Source organism: Neovison vison, chromosome 2 (assembly GCF_020171115.1).
Source record: "Neovison vison isolate M4711 chromosome 2, ASM_NN_V1, whole genome shotgun sequence".
Taxonomy (NCBI): Eukaryota; Metazoa; Chordata; class Mammalia; order Carnivora; family Mustelidae; genus Neogale; species Neogale vison.
The window spans coordinates 107,902,666-107,923,881 of NC_058092.1; the positions used below are offsets into that span (position 1 = coordinate 107,902,666).

Below are 21,216 nucleotides of genomic sequence, written 5' to 3' on the forward strand. Positions count from 1 at the left end.
TGTCCTTGTACTTTACCATGATTTTGGAGTTAGCCTTTACTTTGAAAACACTTGCCTAAGTTACATGCTTCTTATAAACATAAAGCTTACACCTTTGCAATGCAGACAAAGAGATATTGCCTGCTATTCTGTGCCCCCCCAATACTAATTGACTAAAGGTCAATCTGCCTTGGAATTATAGAAGCATTATGCTCCATGTTCAAACAAAGCCTTTAATGCAAAGGTTCTCACAGTGCCCTTAGTATTTCAGAAACTTTTTTTTACCAAACCCCTAAGCCTAAAAAAACAAAACTACCAACCTAAAACTAAATAAATAGTCTAAGTAGCTGGATCCAACTTGATGGATTCGTTTTGAAGATGCCCAAGAGATGCTGTTATTCCCTTGAAATGTCCCAGGTGAGTCAGCTGTAGCCAACTGCCCACAGTTTCAATGGGTAAAGTGCCTAACTTGATTCTAACTGGTCTCTAATATTCTATTTTAATTATTTGTCTTCCCAGACCAAAATCACAGAGGGGAGAAGATACATACAAGGGGAAAAAAAAACCCATATATGTAAGGTACCAACTTAAGTTTTCTTAGTTTTACATTGAACTTATCTATATAAAAGACGATGCTAGCCAGAAACCAAATTAAAAAGAAGCCAAATCCGTATCACGGGCATTCCTTAAGCAAAGACTGCACAACACAAATTTCTGTATTGTCCAGTCCAGTTTCACTGAAAAAGAAAACATTCTAAACAACTTTGCTTTTTATTTTTATTTTTTAAAGATTTATTGAGAGAGCAAAGCAAGTGAGCCAGGGAGAGAGCACGCACACATGAGGTGGGGGGGGGGTTCAAGGCAGAGAGAGAGGGAGAAGCAGGCTCCCCAATGAGCAAGGAGCCCACCCCGCCCCCCTACCCCCGTCACAGGGCTCAATTCCAGGACCCTGGGATCATGACCTTTGTTGAAGGCAGACACTTAACCAACTGAGCCACCCACCCAGGTGCCCCAACAACTGTCTTTTGTAACTATTTAATTTTATACCAGTTCTCTTTGCTGTTTAACTTTCTCAGGCTCATAGCCAACAGACAAATAATGCATAAATATCAAACAACCAGCAGAAGGGCATATAAACTGTGGATGATAACCTCTATAGATGGTTCTCAAGCACCTTTTTTCAACCCCGACAAGACGCAAGCAAAGCAAAATCCCCATACATATGCTGAGCAATCAATAAGAAACTTTCCTTCTGAGTAAGCAGAGCTATCTGAATGCAAATTGTGGTTTTCAACGTCATGCATATGGATATTTTAATAGCATATCCAAAAGTCTGGTCTTTTACCTCAACTATTTACAATATTTAAAGAAACTTGAGTACATGTTTTATTTTGTAATGCAATGAGTTGTAGTAAGAATAATCAAAAGTTTCTTCCATGTGATCACAAAATCATACTATGTTAAGTCCTCCCATGAAAAAGATACTCTAGGGAGAAGGGGAGTAGGGTTATGGACATTGGGGAGGGTATGTGCTTTTGGGTAAATTGGAAGGGGAGGTGAACCATGAGAGACTATGGACTCTGAAAAACAATCTGAGGGGTTTGAAGTGGCGGGGGGGTGGGAGGTTGGGGTACCAGGTGGTGGGTATTAGAGAGGGCACGGATTGCATGGAGCACTGGGTGTGGTGAAAAAATAATGAATAATGTTTTTCTGAAAATAAATAAATTGGGGGGAAAAAAAAAAAAGAAAAAGATACTCTAAGAAACAGAGCGGGAAGAGTAAATCTGAAAAGAGGGCTAAGTGTCTGTCACCTAACCAGTTTCTACCAAGTGAGTGAGAAAAAGAACTCCCCAGATATATGCTCTGCTAAGACAACCAATAAAAATTAAAAGATTCAAGACAGGTAAAAAATTCAACTCAGAAAATAGTTTCCAAGTTCTTTACAATAAATAAGATGGAATTAACCAATAAGGCTTGTCAACCCAGAAAAAAAAAAAACAAACACATCTGCTAACTCAGCACGTTTCACAAACTTGTATCTAACACCTCTGAAAGACACTGAAACCAAGTTGTTTTTTTTTCAAACAGTCCTCAGTTATGGCCTAGACTCTTATCTCTGAGCATGATGATCACTCTTTTAGCACCTATAGTTCAGGTTCAGTTGAAAAGATGGGCCACACCACAATAGAGATACCAACTTAAATATTTCACAAACTTGAAAAATGAAAATGCGAATTTAGCACCTTTCTTGTAGTTTTCCAGTTATCAAAAAGAAACTTTCATTAATATGATGAAATGCTGTTATTTCATATCTCTACCAAGATGCTCATGACAGAAACACCACCATTCTCTGTGGTCTTTCAAATGATACATGGCATATAGTCACCTTTCAACTATTTTTGATCAAAGAAGGCAGGAATTACTAAATATGCAGTACTACAACATATGGATCTTCCCAAACTATCACTCTACTCACATTTAACACCTCTTTCCACACCAAACCTTTAACTTAATTTCTCACGAGGAAAACAAAACAAAAACCTGGATTCCCCCACCCCACCTCTTCTCTATTATTTTGCTATTAAGTGTATTCAGACTTAGTACTTCTCACATTAACAAAGAAGTTGAAATTCAATTCTTACTCAGTTTAGGGGTATTTTCATTTCTTCTGAATAATTGCCAGGTAAAAAAATGGATTTCAGAAAATAAAGGCTAGCACACAGGTAATGCAGGGCCACATCAAGAAGAAAACTTGGGATGGGCAGCAAATTTGAGAATCATACTATAACCAAGTAAAAGTGGCAAACTTTGATCACATTCCAATTATGAGTCTCTGAATCAAGAATGCTGTGATTCTTTTCTGCTATTTTAAAAATGAGATATAGGGGTGCGTAGGTGGCTCAGTCTGTTAAGCAGTTGCCTTAAGCTCAGGTCATGATCCTGGGGTCCTTGGGACCTAACCCTAACCCTTGCTCAGCAGGGAGTCTGCTTTTCCCTTTCTCCCTCTGCATATGCCTGAGCACACTAGCTAACTCACTATCTCAAATAAATTTAAAAAATCTTTATTTAAAAAAAATGATAAAAATTCTAATTAAATACAAAAGTAAATATTTTATCCATCACCCAGCTTCAAAAATTATCCACCCAAAGTTGTCCTTGTTTTATCTATGCCCTCCCTCCTTCATATTTCTTTGAAGCTAATCCCTATCATATTCATATATATTTTGGTATGCAGCACTAAAAGATAAAGACTTAAAAGATCATATAACAAAAACGTATCATTAAATGCCTAAAAACTGACAGTCCCTTAATATCAACTTTCAATTCAAATTCTCTCAAATACCATACTTCTTAAAGTTTTTTCAAATTAGGATCCAAAAAAGGTCCATAATTATCATGATTATTTGGGTAGTTTCCTGTATCTTTTAAATTCTAGGTCGTCCTTCATCTTTTTTCCCCCTCCCTTGCAATTTACTTGTTGAAGAACCAGTTTACCTCTTATAATTTCTACAACCAGGATATTGCTGATCCCATACCCATAGCACTTACATGCCTCTGTGACCTGGATATCTTGAAATTGACAGTTGGACCTAGTGGCAGGATTAGATACAGGCTGAACATTTTTACCCTAAGATTACTCAAAAGGATGAGGTTTTCCTCCATCAGTAGGCATGCTTAATGCTGGATCTAATAATTCTATATCATTCCTTCTTCATTTATTAACTGGGACAAAAAACAGGGGCTCCTGGGTAGCTCAGTTGGTTAAGTGTCGACTCTTGATTTCAGCTCTGGTCATGATCACAGGGTTATGAGATCCAGCCCCATGCTAACTCTGCACTCGGGTGGGGGGAGTCTGCTTGAGAGTCTCTTTCAATTTCCCTCTACCTCATACTATCTCTCTAAAAATAAAATAAATAAACCTTAAACCCAAACAAAACAAAACAAAAGACAAAAAGCAGAGGTACCTGGCTGGCTCAGTCATTGGAGTATGCCCCATGATGGATGCAGAACTTACTTTAAAAAAAAAAAAAAAATTAAAAGAACAAAAAGGCAAAATATATCTATTTGGTTACCCAGTGGTGGGTATTCCTTCTATCCTGCTTGCTTCTTTCCCTTTACTAGTTTTCAAGTAATTCAATAGCATTTCACCAAGGTGACCAATAAACTTGTTGTTAAACTATCATTATATCATAATTTTTTTTTTTAGGATTTTATTTATTTATTTGACAGAGAGAAAGACAGCAAGAGAGGGAGCACAATCAGGGGAGTGGGAGAGGGAAAAGCAGGGTTCCCCGCTGAGCAGGGAGCCCGATGCATGGCTTGAGCCCAGGACTCTGGGATCATGACAGGAACCGAAGGCAGATGCTTAATGATCAGGCCACCCAGGCACCCTCATATTATATCATATCTTATCACTTTACTTTAAGAAAGGGAGTGCCAGGGACAGACAGAGAGGGGGAGGGAGAATTCTAAGGTTTCAATCTCACAACCCTGAGATCACAACCTGAGCCAAAATCAAGAGTCCAACACTTGGGGTGCCTGGGTGGCTCAGTGGGTTAAGCCTCTGCCTTCAGCTCAGGTCATGATTATAGGGTCCTGGGATTGAGACCCATATTGGGCTCTCTGTACAGCGGGGAGCCTGCTTCCTCCTCTCTCTCTGCCTACTTGTGATCTCTCTGTGTCAAATGAATAAATAAAATCTTAAAAAAAAAAAAAAAAGAGTCCAACACTTAACCAACTGAGCCACGCAGGCACCCTTATATTTTAAACATAATTTATGTGTTTGATCCAATGCAGTATTTTACTGACATTCAAAAACGTCCTATTTTGGCCACTGGAACTTCTTCAGTTGGCTCCTAAGTCCTTCTGACACAACACTCATTAGTGTCTGATAAAATCCTTGCTGTGATATAGTATATTTAATTAAAAAAAAATCTAATAAAAAATTATTTTTAAAAAATTTAAGGACAAAGGTTAACAAAGATGATGCATTTAGTTTAATCAAGCTCTTTAGCAAGTCACTATGTTTTGAAAGACAGTCTTTTCTTGAAGACCAAGATAAAGATATCAAACAAATATCAATCTCAACTATTCCTAATAAAAACTATCTATAGCATATAAGCATATATAGCTAATAAAGTTCCTTTCCAAGAAACTGGGTTGGAAGGGTGTTAGATAAAGCAAAAAGCCTATACCTTTGATTTCTAAATGAAGAGCTCATTTCTCCCTTTAATAAAATTTCCAGTAGACTTAAAAAACATTCCATCATATCCCGCTGTTCTCCAACACATACCAGGCACAGCCCAAGCTGTGCAGCCTATCTGCAGAAGATATTTGGGTTCAAGAACTGTGTATGGATTACATAAAGGGAAAGCATATCATAGAGGACATTACTAAGAAATCTTCACCCATGCCAGTGGTTTTTATCTAACTCAATGATACTCAAAAATGGGAATTTGCCCCTGAGAAGACATTTGGCAATGTCTGGAGAAATTTTTGGTAGTCATAACTATGGGTGGGATTGGGGAGTGGTGCTACTGGCATGGCCAGGGGTGCTATTAAACATCCTATGATGTATACATCATCCAGGGACTTAATCTGCTCTAAAACGTCAATAGTGCCAAGACTGAGAAACCTTGATCAAAAGGAATCCATGCTCTGAAGGGGAAATTTTTCATTCCACATCCTATACATCAAAAACTACCACTTATTTATTTATTTATTTACTTATTTATTTAAGGAAGAGCAAGCACAGGGGGAGGAGCAGAGGGTGAGGAAGAAGCAGGCCCCCCTCTGAGCACGGAGCCCCACGCGGGGCTTGATCCCAGGACCTGAGCTGAAGGCACACACTTAATGGACTGAGCCACCCAGGCGCCCTTATCATTTCTTTTTACAATATCTATCTTTGCAAAAACAGCAGATGAACAAGTTTCCAATGAACCATTCAGATGGTTGTATCTCACAAAATAAAAACATTTAATTTTTATAAAGCTCCAATGCATTTGGTTTGTTTCACCTTATAATCATCTACCTGTGAAACTTGATTTTCTCTTTGTACTTACCTAACAACTTCTGTGCCATTCTTTTTTTTGCCCAAGTACCTAATTTCTCCTCATAAAACAGGAGCATCATGATGTAGATCTTTTAATCAGTATTGCTTGTAACAGTAAGCAATGTTGGTAGGTTAGTACTGACTAGTGAATAATTTTTGTGAAAATAATTTCCCAAAGTCTTTTAATTTAATCTCCATTTCTAAAATTTCTGGGTTTTTACTTTAAAAGTTTATTTATTTATTTGGGGGTGGGGGAGAGAATATCTCAAGCAGACTCCTCGCTTAGCATGGAGCCCCATGCAGGACTGGATCCCAGGACCCTGAGATCACGACCTGAGCCAAAACCAGGAGTCGGACGCTCAACTGACTGAGACACACAGGCACCCTAAACTTTCTGGTTGACCCCTTTACAGGAATTCCTCTATAGGCTGCGTCTGCTAAATATATCAACCCTTCTTGCCTGTCCAACTTCCAAATCATTTTCTCAGAGGGCAGTGAACAAAATGACATGAAGCAAATCTATTTCTGTGTTTTCTCAAAGTCTTATTGTTATGTTTGAACTTTAAGTTACAGAGGTAGCTCTATATCTCGAAAACCAAAGGTTTTGACAGTATTTGAGTTTAAACAGAAAAAGTCAGCCAATAATCCAAACTCTGCCTGTCACCAACCATGTATGGCTTGTTCTTCTGTAAACAAACAAACCACCGACAAAAATGTTTAACCTTAATTAAATGAAGCATTTAAATTTAACTTGCATTTTGTAGGAAACAAAACAAAATAGGAATAAAAAGCACCATAAGGAAATAAAGAGGTAAATCCAGAAGGTGGGACACGCTATAAAGAAATAATCAGACAAATGCAGAATATAGAGCATTCTATAAAACTAGTAACAAGTTCTCTTTAAAAATGTGACACACACACCAAACTGAATTTAAAAAAAAAAAAAAAAAACAACTAAAGAGCCATAACAAATGCAACATGTGAACCTTTATTGGATTTTGGTTCATATAAAAACTATAAATGACATTCTGGGAACAAATGGAACATCTGAATATACAGATTAGATACTAGATGATACTTGGGAATTACTTTTTATTATTTTAATTTTTAAATTTTTTCTTTCTTAAATCTCAAGTCCACTATAGTTAATGTACCCTGTTAGTTTCAAGTGTACATCATAAGTGATTCAACAATCCTACTTATTACCCAGTGCTCATCAAGATAAGTGTACTCTTAATCCCTTTATTTCACCTATTTTCCCCCACCACCTAGGAATAACTTTTAAATTTCCTTAGAACAGTTACATCAGAGTTATGCAGGAGGATGTATTTATTCTTAGCAAATGCATGAAATATTTACTGGAAGTGTCATGACTCACTTTCAAGTGTTTCAGCAAACATGCACATTTTGGTACTTTCTTTATAGACAGTAGTACGTTTAAAAAAAAAGTCAGGGCTGGGTAATGGGTTCGCTGCCCATACTTGTACTGTATTCTTTCACTTTTACATGCATGAGGTTTTGCTGTTGTTGGTTTTTTTGTTTGTTTGTTTTTACAGATTTTACTTATTTATTTCAGAAAGAGAGCACAAGTGGGGTATGGAGGGGGGCAGAGAGGGAAAGGGAGAAGCAGGCTCTCCGCTGAGCAGGGAGTCCAATGCAGGACTCGATTCCAGGACCCTGGGATTATGACCTGAGCTGAAGGTAGATGCTTAACCAACTGTGCCACCTTGGTGCCCCCTATGGATGAAATTTTCTTAATAAAAAGTTGGGAGATCAGATGAGTAAGATCTGAGGATCTAACGCAAAACATGATGACTATAACTAATAACACGGTATCATATAATTGAAATTTGCTGAAAGTAGAACTTAAATTTCTCACACAAAAAATAAATGAGATAATGAATGTGTTCATTAACTAGATGGAAAGAATCCTCTCACAATGTAAATGAAATCACCATAATGTACACTTTAAATCTCTAACATTTTATTTGTCAATTACACCTCAATAAAGCTGAAATTTTAAAAAAGAAAAAAGCTGGGGGTAAAAACTACCTATTCATATTTTGGTTGTGATATTTTTGTGCTACCCTATTCTGCCACTATCTTTTTGCCATTTACTAAAACTGGTAGCCTTGTTGACTCAATTTTCTGCTAACATGTTCTTATTTCTAGGAGCAATTTTCACATAGATTGTATATACACACTTCTTAAAATGTCTATGATAATTAAGTCATGTTAGAAAAAAGACATGAATCTAAGGTGGATTATGTAGGCTACCAAGGAGGTACTCTAAGAGGAGATGAACTTTGCCATCTTCCATTAATCCAACCCATTATCTGACATCTTGATAACCTATCTAATTTCTGTATTTTATAACAGTAATTACATTGACAACATAATTTTTGTGTACTCAGGCTTTACTCAACACTGAGGCTCACACAGGACTATCAGCAATTCCCATAGCCTTGTAAATCTCTGGCATTCATCTTTCCATCCACAATATGGGTATACCAGATACATCTTTCTAGAGAGAAATTAATTAATTATATCTTAAGTGCTGGCAAATATGGTAGTCTATACTCAAGCCCTAATTAGTAGAGTCTGCATAATTGAAAAACAAGATACAAAGAATCTTTACAAACAACCTGTTATTTAAAAACAACAAAAAGAATACAGCAGATACACCTGTCAGTCTACTTTTGAGGTACTTAATGGGCAGCAAATGTTTATCTACCCTCATCTCAAATAACATTAGGAAAACATGTTTTCTACCAAAACTCTCCAGACAGATTTGGCTCTTGAAGCTTCCAACTCCTTTAATTTGTCTGGTTCTTTCATAGATGTAAATACCAGGAATGAAGAATTCAGAATTTAACATTTTCAATTCACTACTGGTACATAACCGCCCATAAACCAAGATAAAAAGAACAGGGAAGGGGGGGTGGGAGGTTGGGGTACCAGGTGGTGGGTATTATAGAGGGCACGGCTTGCATGGAGCACTGGGTGTGGTGAAAAAAATAATGAATACTGTTTTTCTGAAAATAAATAAATTGGAAAAAAAAAGACAAAAAGAAAAAAAAAAAAAGAAAAGGAAAAATGTTTTAAAAAACAAACAAAACATTTAAGAATACACTGTCTTTCTCTTTTTTTAAGATTTTATTTATTTGACAGAAAGAGATCACTAATAGGCACAGAGGCAGGCAGAGAAGAGGGGGGGCAGCAGGCTCCCTGCTGAACAGAGAGCCCGATGCAGGGCTCGATCCCAAGACCCTGGGATCATGACCTGAGCTGAAGGCAGAGGCTTTAACCCACTGGGCCACCCAGGCGCCCCGAATACACTTTCTCTTATACCAAGTGAGAAAAAAAAAAAATCCTCAAAACAACTGGCATTTGTTTTCAAGTTAACTCAGTTTTTGGCTTTGAAAAAGATTAATTTTAGAAAAACCTATAGGACTGAGTACTTAATACTTAACGTGGCTATAAAACTAATTATTATATCTTTAAGAAGCTTTTATTTATCCAGTCTTTTGCATGACCTATTTTGTCTCTTACAGAATCTAACAGTTGTAGAATTTCACATATAATATTCACAACATTTTAATAATCTAATACTCCCAAACAAAAAATATTTTCAATTTAGCAGACAGCAAATCTATCGAGAAGCAGCTGGATGTAAGTTATATGCTCTTTACTAAAACAATAATTAAAGCAGTAAGTTCCCTATTTTTAAAGGGCTAAATATTCAGAAGTCCCATTCCCAAGAAAAGCTCTTCCTCACTGACAGTTGTTATGATACCTAAACCTCATTTCTACTCCCTCAATTTAATTTAACTTTGTTAAATACCAGTAATATGTTAGTAACACTTACCTTTTCTCCCCCTGAGTTACATGTAAAAATGTTTTTGTGGATATGGCTTTAATATCACAAACCAGAAATGCCAAAGAATCTATAAAATTTTGAACAGATTTGACAAAGGCACCAACCAGCTCTAGGTTTGTAATTTAAATCAGAAATCTCCACCCTCAACAAAAAAACACAAATGTAGAACAAAGATGGAAACATCACCTGGAATGTATGATATCCCCAGACATTATTATGTAATTTACACTCATCATCCCAGTGAATTCTCACAATTGAAGAACTAAGTACTTCATTTTACAGATGAGATTTAAAAGGAGATTTAGAGAGATTAAGTAACTTGCCCAAAGTTATGGTTAGTAGATAACTATAATGCAGGCCAGGATTCAAATCAACCTTTTCCTCTAGAATTCTTCCCCAAGCCATTGCTTCTTTTTATTAACTCCAACGAACATTTGTAAATTCTCCAGTTCCTAAATGGAGGCAGATCTGGATGATCTCAAAAGCAGAAGCATAAGACATACCAGGTCATTCTCACATTTTTTTGGTCTTGAGACCTCTTTACAGTCTTAAAATTATGGAGGACCGTAAAGGAGTTTTTATTTATGTGGATTACACCTTTTGATATTTACCATGAGGCATTACAACAAAATAATTAAGTACTTAACAATGCAATTAACAACAAACCATCAGTTAACATAAATAACATTTTCAATTAAAAGCTATTTTCCCCCAAATAATTAGAGAGTAACATTGTTTTATATTTTCCCAATCTTTAAGGTCTAGCTTAATAGAAGACAGTGTGGTTCTCATAGCTGCTTAGTGCATTCTGTCTGTTGCTCTATATTGCTTTGGTTAAGTATATGGACTATGTGGCCTCACAGATAGCAGAAAAAGAGAAATGTATAAAAACCTTTTCAGGTAGTTGCCTACATGGACACAATACTAGAACTCAACAGATGGTAGTTTCTTTAAGAATAGTTGCATCTCGGGGCGCCTGGGTGGCTCAGTTGGTTAAGCGACTGCCTTCTGATCAGGTTATGCTCCTGGAATCCCGGGATCGAGTCCCACATCCGTCTGCCTGCTAGGCAGGCAGTCTGCCTCTCCCTCTGACCCTTCCCCTTCTCATGCTCTCTCTCTCTCATCCTCTCTCTCTCTAAATAAAATTTTTTTTTTTAAAGATTTTTATTTGTTTATTTGACAGACAGAGATCACAAGTAGGCAGAGAGGCAGGCAGAGAGGTAGGGAGGGAAGCAGGCTCCCCGCTGAGCAGAGAGTCCGATGCAGGGCTTGATCCCAGGACCCTGGGATCATGACCTGAGACGAAGGCAGAGGCCTTAACCAACTGAGCCACCTAGGCGCCCCTCTAAATAAAATCTTAAAAAAAAAAGAATAGTTGCATCTTGGAATCTAAATCCCTATCAATCAACTTTTCCTACTTTGTCACATATTAAAATCCACTGGTGTAGGAATGCCTGGGTGGCTCAGTCAATTAAGCATCTGCCTTCAGGTGAGACCTGATCCCAGAGTCTAGAGATGGAGTTCCGCCGGGAGCTTGCTTGGGCTAGCGCTCTCCCCCCTCTCTGACAAATAAACAAAATCTTAAAATAATAATAAAGTAAAGTAAAATAAAATACACTGGTATACCTTGCATCCTGAAAGGATCATTGACTCATGATGATTTTGAAACATCAGATATTGATCACTTAGGAAATAAAGATTTACTGAGATGCTCATCCTTCAAATGCTGACATATTTCACTATAAATATAAATATAATATAAAAAGATTTAAAAATCACAGTCATTAACACTGATGTTTTAAGAAAAGGCTTAAAAGGGCTGGGAAAGCCATCAAACCCGAGATGTCAACTTTTAACAAATTCTAATTTTCACTCTCAAATTTTTGTCTTTAACAACAAATACTGTCATTTGCTTTCCTCAAAACGACAGGCTCACCTCACTATCAAGAAAGTATGTGCCAGGGACGCCTGGGTGGCGCAGTTGGTTAAACGACTGCCTCCGGCTCAGGGCGTGGTCCTGGAGTCTGGGGATCGAGTCCCACATCAGGCTCCCAGCTCCATGGGGAGTCTGCTTCGCTCTCTGACCTTCTACTCGCTCATTCTCTCTCTCACTGTCTCTCTCTCTCAAATAAATAAAATAAAAAAAATAATAATAATAATTAAAAAAAAAAAAAAGAAAGAAAGTATGTGCCAAACATTAAAGTGAGAAAAACTGTAGTTTGTCATTCGTTCTTCCAAGTAAAAATGCTGTTCCATCAAATAAGCAGCTCATAACTCAATCTCACAAGTGAGAAAGATCATACCTTCTTACGCAGCGTAAGTGCTTTATGCATCCTTCCCATTCACATTCTTAAAAATTAAAAAAAAAAAAAACTACTGAAGAGTTGAGCTTTAGTAAAAATCATTTTTACTGGTTCATCAAGGGCATTCTCACATGGTGTGCTAAGGCGCCACCAATACTTTTACCCAGCTTTGCTTTTGGACCATCAGTGCAAATGTCACTGGAAAAAAGATAAATAGCATCTTAGCATTTTCTATTCTGAAAATAGTTATGACCTCTCAGCTCCCCTGAAAGGGTATGAAGAATCCCCAGAGATCAGCGGGTCACACTTTAAGAACTGCTTTCCCAGGGGGCCTGGGTGGCTCAGTTGGTTAAGCACCTGCCTTCAGCTCAGGTTATCATCTCAGGGCCCTGCAACCCAGACCAACACCCGGCTCCCTGCACAGGGCAGAATCTTGCTTCTCTCTCCCCCTCTGCCCCTGCACCCCCTAATTGTGCTCTCTCGTTTGTTTTCTCAAATAAATCTAAAACAAACAAACAAAACAAAACCTTGCTTTCCTAGATTATACCACCAAAATCTAGGTGGGGGTGGAAACAAACAAAATCCTGTTCATCCCAAGAATCTCCATCTGTTCTTTTAGTTTGAGATACACCACCACCATGACTGTTATAACGATACTTTACGGGGAAGGAAATTAAGGACGTAAATTGTCATTTAATTGTTTTAATATTATATACTGAGCACTTTTACACTAAACCAATAATTCTAATGGGGTGGTTACCTCAGCCAAAGGGCTGCAAGTTAAAAATGTAAAAAAGATGGCACTGCCTAAGAGTCTCCCAAAGAGACTTGGGGATGAGGGCCCCCAAGGAGCTCTTTCAGCAATCTCCAAGGAACTTTATAAGTATCCCAAAGTTAAAGATTGTGCGACCTAGTTCGAATTCAGAGTCCAACTCCCAGTCCCAAGAGCAGCTCAGGGTCTGGAAATTCAACGTCGTTCATCAGGAAGCAGCCCTGTCTGCCCCTGCCATTTCCCCTCCCTCTAGAAGGGAAAATCCTTTGAAAGTAAAACCATTTCTCTGGGGTTTTGAGCTGCGGTGGGAGGTGTCTAAAAAAGAGTGTTGCAGACTAGTTTACAATCTGCAACAAGAAGGCAGTTGTTCTGAGATGGTAGAACTCTTTCCCAATTTCCATTTCGAAAACGAGACTGGGTTAATTGACTTCCATGACTCTTCTCAGCTCTACCTTTTTCTGAGCTGAGAACGTCCAAAAAAAAGTGAGCAGAGATACGTCCAGTTATGTCCTGTTAATAACTCCGCGTCTGATGGGAGAGGAAATCAGGGCAACTCGCAGAAAGGAAGGAAAAGCAGGTGGATCAACGACACCACTCCTTTCCAGTAGGTGCTGAGAATCTAGAAAAAATAGTCCCTTGGATAAACATGGCGCCCACCGCGGCAGGATATAATCATCAGAAAATAAAAGATTTTTCCGCCTCATCCCATCTTATAAATCACGGCGCCAACCCAAAGAAATTTTAGGACCAAGGAAGAAGACTTTGTAAACTAACCGCAGTGCACTAAGGCTTAAGATGTACTACTGAACCGAGCTGAGATTACATAACACAAGGGAGCGGCACAGCGATCACTCATTTTCCTCCTCGCGCTCAAAAAGGCCGCCCCACTCCTTCGCCGGCGGGGGCGCGGCGGGAGAACCGAGCACTACCCCCCACCCCGGGACGTCACCTCGCCGCGGCCTCGCCCCCTCGCCCCCTCGCCCGCCCCTCCCGTCGCGCCCTGCAGTCTCACAGCCGCCCGCGCCCCCGCCCCCTTCCTCGCGGGCCGCCGCCTGCGCCCGCGCCCGCCCACTCCTTCGAGACGCCTCGCGCCGGGCGTGCGTGTGGACGTCGGGTGTGTGCGGGGCCGTGGGGCGCGAGTGCGCGCGCGCGCGCGCCGTGCCGGACGCCGGGGGGCGGGGGCGGGCGGCCGGCAGGCAAGTAGGGGCTGCCCGGCCCGACCCGCCGCGCGGCTACCGCGGCTCCCGGGGCGCACGCACTCACACTCGCGCTCGCGCGCCGCGCCCCACGCCCGCCGCCACCGCGAGCCGCACCGCCACTTGCGGGGGGGCGGGGGCGCGCGCCACCGGGCCCCCGCCCCCACCCCTCGCGCACCCGCCCCATCCCCCTCTCATTGTCTCGCCTCGGAGCGCCTCGCCTAGCGAAAAGATAACGGAACCCTCGGGAGAAGGGGGTGGGGAGAGAGAAGTCTCGCCCGCTCGCTCACTCACCTCCCGTGGTCGTCGCCGCCGGTAGTCTGACCCGAAGAAGGCGCCGTCGCCTTAAAGGGACCTTGCACCCGGCGCCGGGAGAAGGGGGTGGGAGCAGGGGAGGGGACGGGGGCTTGGGGGAGACGGCTGAGAGGGAACCGTTGAGAGCTCGTCTCCCCGAGGGTGAAAGAAACCTCCCTCGGGTTCGAGTGATTTGGGGTGGATTTTTTTTCCCGAGGGGGGCGGGGGGGCCCCGAGGGAGGGGGTGGGGGGGCCAAGGAATGCGGCTCCGTGTACGGGAGCTGGCGCGGGGGAGAGAAACGCCGACTCCCCCCACCGACCCTCTCGCCCCGCGGAGGGATACGTCTCGTCACTTCCGCCCTCCCCCTCTCGTGGCCTTTCAATTGGTTGGAGCGTGTGGCACGTCATGGGCTCATCCTAACTCCTGCCTGGGCTTCTTTCTAGTCAAGTTTGTCTGGGCCTGCAAATAAATAAATAAATAAATACTTTTTTTTTTTTTTTTTAATGAAATAAAGAATAATTAGCTTCAGAAGCAACATATAAATTTTGGTGAGAAAAATGGCATTTCCAAAGAAAAGATTGCCCAAATCACTTGCCTCACTTTCCAAGTAAATTTTGGGAATCTCCTCACTTTCCAGCCAAGGCTTGAACCTAACCAAGAGGGGAACCTCATACCTCAGGCCAGATGGTGAGGCCCAATGGCACCAACAACTGTCATTAGAACAAAGGCAGCAAAATGGCACACACTCTTCCTCAGGAGGCATTCAGCCAAGTAGCCTTATGGCATTAGCCTTAAGTAAAGAACTTTTAAGATCCATTTTTATTCTGAGGGCTTCTGGATTCTGGAAAAAGATCGCATATATTGTTTATCAAAGTCATTCATGTATGGAAACTACTTTGAAGCCATTTTCAATAGACTCAGCAGAGATCCTCCATTCTAAGAAAACGTAGATTCCACATCTGTGCTTTTTGGTCCAATTGAGGCTGAGATGGATTGGCCCAAAGAAACCAATGGGTCCAGTCAAGACCATCCTCCTGTAATTCTTCCCCAAACAAAAAGTAACTTCCAGGTAGCTAAGAAATTTTGTCCTTTTTTACTTCTAGAGTTGATAATATTGTAATATTTTCCTTGGATATGTGAGTATATTGTTGCTCTCCAAGCAATACACAAATACTTGCTCCAAACCAAATGTAAATTGAAGTACTTCATGCAAGTCTGGGGAGATTCAGAACCATATTTATTCATTTTTTTATGTATGTACATTCCATTTAAACCACCAGACCAAAAATAGGCCATGGAAGTAGGCATTACAAATTGTGCACCCATGCAGGTGTGTGTACATGATGCCACCCATTTTCATTCCACTTCATCTCATTTCATACCAAGAATGTGTGAATTATTTCAGCTTGTCATTTTTAGCAAGATCTTTATTATTTGGATTGGGAAAAAAAAACACTAATCCTTCTGAAAGTGCTTCTGAAGCCTTTCCAGACCTGATCTGGAAAAGTCCATGATGGGATTATGGAATCAATCACCGGAAGAAAAATTCTACATGAAGCTCAAATCCTATTTTATGCTTTCCTGCAGTAATTATACTTCATTATAATATTATTTGCCTCTGAAATATTCTTGTTGAAATGTATTTGGCCATACTGAAAATTCTAGCTCATCCTCTCTGCCAATGAGGTCTAGTCCAGCGGACTGTATGGCACACTGTTGACCAATAACCATTAGTGTATCATGCTGAAAATGTGTCATGTATCTATTCACTTCTTCACTACATTTTTTATTGAGTACTTTGCTATATGCAAGCACTGGTCTAGGTGTTGGGAATACAGCAACAAAGCAAGCAAACAAAGTTCCTGATTTCATGAAACTTGTACTCTAGTGGGGGGAGCTATACAATATATACATAGACAAATTGTTCCAATATCTATCATTGAATAACAAATGACCCCAAAACTTGGTGGCTTAGAACTACAACAATTTTATTGTTGTCTTTCATGATTCTGGGAGGCAATTAAGCTAAGCCAAGCAGTTTTCACTTGGAGTCTCATACAGTAGATGGGACTGAAATCATCTCAAAAGCTTCCTCAAATATCTGGAAGTTGGTGATGGCTGTTGACCAGAACAGCTGACTGTTGGCCTCTCCATGTGGCCTGGGCTTCCTCATATCATAGTGGCTGAATTCCAAGATTGAGTGCCTCAAGAGGACCAGGCAGAAATTGTATGGCTTTTTGTGACCTAGCCTCAGAGGTCACAAAGCATCATTTCCACCACATTTGCAGGCTGCCCTCGATTGAAGGCCAGTGGGAAACATCTCTCGAAGGAAGTAGTAGAAATACCGCATGGTAAGAAGAGTCTGTGGCATAGGAAATCTTGTTGCCATCTTGGAAACTATAATCTACCACATATCATATCAGCAAATATATAGTAGGTGACAATAGGCTAGGTGCTATGGATGGGGAAAAGAGCAGGAGAAGGGGAATTCAGAGTGGACAGTGTTAATTTGGACAGTGTTCGGAGTGGTACAGAGGTGGGGATGGGAAAGTCGGTATTTTATGTGGGGTGGTTGGAAAAGGATTCATGATTAAGTCGACATTTGAACACAGACCTAAAGAAAGTGAAGCCAATTTCAGATTTTTCTCTTAGTGAAAGTGAATTCATTGGAGAATTTTGAGCCCAGGAGTGACATGACCTGACTAACATCTTTAAAGGAACACTCTGGCTGCTTTGGGAGAATAACCAGCGGGGGAAAGTATGTGCAGAAAGATGACTTACGAGCCTTTTGAAATAATCCAAGTGAGGTAACGGTGGCCTGGACCAGGTGGGAACGTGGAGCTGCTGCTTCAACGGAGTTCTGTAGTTTGTTGTTTAGTTCTCTGTGACCTATTTTTCTGTAATTTTGTTTGTGTCCTGGAAGACAGGTTTTGTTTTGTTTAAGATTTATTTATTTCTGGGGCGCCTGGGTGGCTCAGTGGGTTAAGCCACTGCCTTTGGCTCGGGTCATGATCTCAGGGTCCTGGGATCGAGTCCCGCATCAGGCTCTCTGCTCAGCAGGGGGCCTGCTTCCCTCTCTCTCTCTCTGCCTGCCTCTCCGTCTACTTGTGATTTCTCTCTGTCAAATAAATAAATAAAATCTTTAAAAAAAAAAAAGATTTATTTATTTCTTAGAAGGGGAAGGGGTTGGGGGAGAGAGAAAATCCTGCAGCAGGGACTCCCTCCTGAGCATGGAGCCCCACTCGATTCTCCTCAGGCACAATCCTAGGACCCAGAGATCATGACCAGAGGTGAAATCAAGAGTCGGCTGCACAATGGACTGATCCACCCAGATATCCTGCTGGGAGACAGTTTTGACCCATAATGGCTAACAAAATGTGTGAGTCATGGTGCCCTGCCTGCCACAAAGAAATAAAGGAAGACCATCATGCTAAATGTTAAAATGGGAGTTTTTGGGTGTCCCTGAGGCATCTTTGAAGAAAGAGTTCAGGAAACAAGGGTAAGGATCAGCAATCAGGGAATGGAGCAAGGTCTTTGACATTATAAGAGATGTTCTAACTATGCCACAGCAGGAGGATTGATCATCTGCTGAATGACTAATTGCTGGAAGAAATCAGTCCTAGAGACATTTTATAACTTTGGGTGAGATGAAGAGAACTCCACCACCTTGCAACACTAGAGCAACGTCTGCAGAAGGACTCTATAGTCCTTCATTTCCAGAATTTATTCCCTGTGCTAAAGGGAGTATTAATTTGGACAGTGTTGGAACATTTTGCTGTCCTCAGCTGACGCACAAGTTTCTAGAATGAATAGTATGGATAGCTGTGGTCTCTTAGATTTGACCCATCTTGATAATGATGGGAAACCAAAGCAGCAGAACACAGAAACCTTAGAATTCCATTCACATGTGCCTCTACAACATATTTGGGAGGGGTCTGAAAGCCAGTCCACTTTGGTATATTGAAGAAGTTGTACCTTAATACGGCTACTAAAAAAGTACTCCAGTCTTCAAGAGCCAACTTAGAAAAATTGAAAACTCTCCCTATGGGTTTCCAAGAAAGGTCAAAAGTTAATGGAAGTCCCAAGTTGGGCATTTCACAGTTAGGTAGCCGGAGACTGTTTCTTTTCTACAGTTTATGGAAACATTTATTTGCTTTCTTGGCTTATGGTTTCTGCCACGAGTTGAAAATTAGAACCACATGTAGCTTGGAGAGTGTCAAGGCAGAGAGACAAATGATTTCAACATGTCTTTAAAAGCAGTGATCCATGGGTGCCTGTCTGCCCTTGTTTTGCTAATATCCAGACCCAATCACCCACCTCTTGGGTTCAGTGTGAAGCTGGCCCGTACTTGTCAGGGTAGGGAGTGGAGAGGATTGGGAGGTCAGTCCAGGAAGAAAGCAGTTTTGTGGGGGACAATGCCAAGTTTCTTTAAAATGAGCATCTTGCTCTCTGCAACATACACTCGGGATGGTCAAAACCAGGAACCCAAAGGAAGCTACTCATTTTGAAAGTCGTGAGAGCTAGAAAAACAGTGGAGAAATTTTCACTATCAAAGCATCTCCCAGCCCCAAAAGATTGACAGCTGTTGCACTGAACCTAGGAGTCAAGAGAAGTCCACACATATGGGTGGGAATATATGCATAATGTAATGGGATATGCCTGACTTGATGGGGAAATCATCATGACATAAGAGGTAAGTGATCTGTGTTTGACCAATGACAAATAAAAAATGGGGAAACCCAGAGGCTGCTGCTAGGTTTTATGTAAAAATATTATGTGCTACCACCTTATGTTTAGAGGAGTTGAGGACTTTCCTAGGCGCTCAGAAAATTCTCAAGAGGTGAGAAATAACTGGAGGAAGTTTTCAGACTGGGTTTCTAAAATAAACGTTGCTGGGGCGCCTGGGTGGCTCAGTGGGTTAAAGCCTCTGCCTTCGGCTCAGGTCATGATCCAGGGTCCTAGGATCCAGCCCCGCATCGGGCTCTCTGCTCAGCAGGGAGCCTGCTTCCCTCTCTCCCTGCCTGCCTCTCTGCCTGCTTGTGATCTCTGTCAAATAAATAAATAAAATCTTTAAAAAAATAAAATAAAATAAACGTTGCTCATTAGCTTTCAGTAAAAAGCAACTGAAGGTCTCTGTCTTCCAAATATATTTTGCAAGAAATGTATGAGCAGCGATTTCATCAGTCATCAAGACTTCTCTGAGTTGCTGTATGATTTCATGGAAGGTAATAATTTCGTTAAACTTTGAATTAAATTAATATTATTTAAGAGACACCCAGAAGCAAAGCTACATTTGTTTCATCTAGGTTGTTGCTACGGAGTTGAGCAGGTATGATTATCAAGTAATTAAACTGATTCCATAAAGCTTCATGGAAAAATTAATTGGATTACTTTATAGACACACTTGTTATGTGGTTTGTTCACTGTAATAGATTGCAAAGTAAAATTTAATTAAAATTTCCTTTTTTTCTCTAGGATACATTCTTTTCTAATTTAGCAGTGTTTGTATTTTATTATAGTCGTGAATAATTTCCAGAACGCAATTATAGACATTAAACAACTTGATTCCCTCTTCTGAAGGACAAGAGGATTAACATCATTGTTTTATAGATGAGGAGACTCAGATAGCCTCCAGAATTTAGTTTTAAAGGTTTCTGGTGTAGATAGGTGATCACATCTTCTGGGGTCTTTACTTATTGTTGAGTATGTACAGTAGGAGTTAGAGGTAGCAAGAGGGCCATCTCCTAAGACAGCCAAAGGTTCATTTTTAATGTCTTTTGTGTTGCCTGAGACATAAAGTTAGTAAGACCTGAAAATGTGAAAGTGTCAAGATTCACCAAATTAAAGTAATTTTATAGGAGCAAAATGATTTAGCCTTCATTCATCTAGGAAAATAGTTCTCATTTCTACGTTTGTGTGTAAATGCTTTGGTGTGTAAGTCCTTGTGAATCAGGTGTGATATGAGCTTCTTCTTTCCTAAGCACCCTGCTTCCTGGGAGCCTCTGGTCCCTGCTTCTCCTATTCAGAGATCTTATTCCTAATCGAGAGAAGTGGATCTTCACCTTTCCTGCATTATGAACCCTTTGAAAATCTCTATGAAAGCTATAGGTTATTTCCTTACAAAAAATGCATGTTAGTACATATGTATAAAATTTTGCAAATACTTTCAGGTTTGAAGCCCATTTGTGTGCTTCTGTATGAACCCCAGGGAAAGAATCTCAGGCCCTGGGTTCACTGGTCAGGATCCTTTGCTCCCTGTCTTTCCAGAGGAGTGATATTTCTCAGCAATAAAGGTTTGTTGTCATCATTCTGGTAAAATCCAGAGTACTAATGGGCAGAGTGGGGCTTGATCCCAGGACTCTGGGATCATGACCCGAGCCGAAGGCAGACGCGTAATAGACTGAGTCACCCTGGAGCCCCTACACTGGAAGTTTCAACTGTATTGGTAATGTTTTCCTTTTCTTAAAGATGTTATTTACTTATTTAATTTAGAGAGAGAGAGAAAAAAAGCACAAGGAGGGGAGGAGCAGAGAAGGAGGGAGAGGGAGAGAGAGACTCTCTCAAGCCCACTCCACTCTGAGCGTGTAGCCAATGTGGGACTCACTACCCCTACCCTGAGATCATGACCTGAGCCAAAACCGAGTCTGATGCTCAACTGACTAAGCCATGTAGGCACCTGGTAATTTTTTTTACACTGAGTGGTACGTGCATAAGTTCCTGATACTACTTCTTATTTCTT

The 21,216-nt window shown here is 40.6% G+C and overlaps 1 protein-coding gene across 2 annotated transcripts in view; it reads right to left on the minus strand.

The window, feature by feature from the left end:
* The window catches only part of POGZ (pogo transposable element derived with ZNF domain), a 50,501-nt gene extending 35,733 nt beyond the window's left edge, over nucleotides 1-14,768 (minus strand). For both annotated transcript variants that reach the window (XM_044239226.1, XM_044239225.1), the window contains exon 1: nucleotides 14,477-14,768. The gene's annotated coding sequence lies outside the window, so the exon portion shown is untranslated. The remainder of the gene's footprint in view (nucleotides 1-14,476) is intronic.
* Nucleotides 14,769-21,216: the final 6,448 nt, after the last annotated feature.